The sequence below is a fragment of the Ambystoma mexicanum genome, chromosome 2q (genome assembly GCF_040938575.1).
Source record: "Ambystoma mexicanum isolate Mex_15411 chromosome 2q, UKY_AmexF1_1, whole genome shotgun sequence".
NCBI lineage: Eukaryota > Metazoa > Chordata > Amphibia > Caudata > Ambystomatidae > Ambystoma > Ambystoma mexicanum.
The window spans coordinates 412279123-412280745 of NC_090924.1; positions in this window are offsets into that span (position 1 = coordinate 412279123).

Below are 1623 nucleotides of genomic sequence, written 5' to 3' on the forward strand. Positions count from 1 at the left end.
CAAAGTTACAGTAACACTTTTAAGAATTGAAGAACTCATATATCTCTAAAAAAATTCAAAAAAGTAAATAAGTATGGAAAGAAAAGTTTTCATGCAAAATACGTATTCAGAGGGGAAATGGTAGTGGGATTTCTTTTTTCTTTTAGTATTTACACAAAATATATTCATATGTACTGTCCATTTTGCTTTTGAGGGCTCCAATGTTATTTTTCATTGACTGTATCTCATTTGTCTTTCATTTCTTTTGAACTTTCCATGATTGTATTTGTTGAGAATTCCTCAGGTGACTGTGCTTAATCCTTCTTTGCTTGAATCATTTCTTCATCTGTTTGCAAATATGTTAAATACATAATTGACCTTAATGTACAGTTGCTAGTAGCAGAGACATTTAGAAACAGTAAACTAATGAATATCTACGTGCCGAATGATATCTGTTAATTACACATTTTATTGTTCCTCACATTTTACATGAACATAAAGAATACATTCAGAAAATCCAGAATATTATGCACTTTCTTGTGCCTGCTTCTCTTCAGCATCTTCTTTCAGTATTTCCTCGTCTGTAGAATAATGTTTTCTAGCCAGTCTATGTAGTTATACATTTTAGGCTGAGAGTAAAAACACTGTCTGTCACCTCACTTGTTAGAATGAACAATGGAAGAACATTACCTGATGAAAGAAGGTGGGATTCTCTGCATTTACTTTCTGATTGGGTCTTCATTGTGTCTATGGTGCGCAGATGCCAATAGGATGTTAAGTACCTCAGCTGCTCTTCAGCTATTCAACCTATAACATATTGGGCCTCATTATGACTGTGCAGGTCAGGTAAGAATGGTGCCAGTAAGCCTACCGGCACTATTGTTACCGGACTGGCAACGTACAACTGCTGGCGGGTGCCATCCCACCTGCCAGGATCAGTTTCAAAGAAGCCCCAGCACTGTTATTAACTGTGACAGTGCTTCTGTGATCCCCATTCCCATTGAGTCCTATTGGACTCAATGGGAATGGGGATTTACAATGTACCGATGTGTGACTTTCCGGAACTCCGGGGTTGTAATCCCCTGGTGTTACCAGCAAACTATGTGCCAGTAAATCCAGCGGACCCCCACCAGTAGCTCCGGCAGGTTATCGCCAGAATTGTAATGAGGCACAATTTTAATTTTTTTAGTGACATTTATCTGTACCAATTGAACTGGAGGTTGTATTGTTTCATAATCTAAAGAGTTTTCCTACATGGTAAGGTAGTATTTCCTGAGACAGAGGTGTGTTTTTAGCAGATTTCGAAGTTAAAGAGGCTATAGATTTTATTTTTGGTGTATATTTGAAAAGGAGAGGAATCTCATTGTTCAGAAGTTTGTGGAAGAATAGAGAATTTCTGAGAATGGGACCAATCGTGATTTTCAGGTCATAGGTGATGTGTATCAAAAGCATTGGCTTAGTACTTTTTATTATAGTAGACTTCAGCTGTGCCCACTGTATATTATATACACTAACTAGAAACTATCCATGGCCTTCACCACACTTCTACAAGGTTTGAAATGAAGATTTTATGAGCAGGAGCTAACGCCAGCTCCTCCGTGTCAGGCACCACCCAGTAAGCAGGAGCTACCACTGGTGACCCAG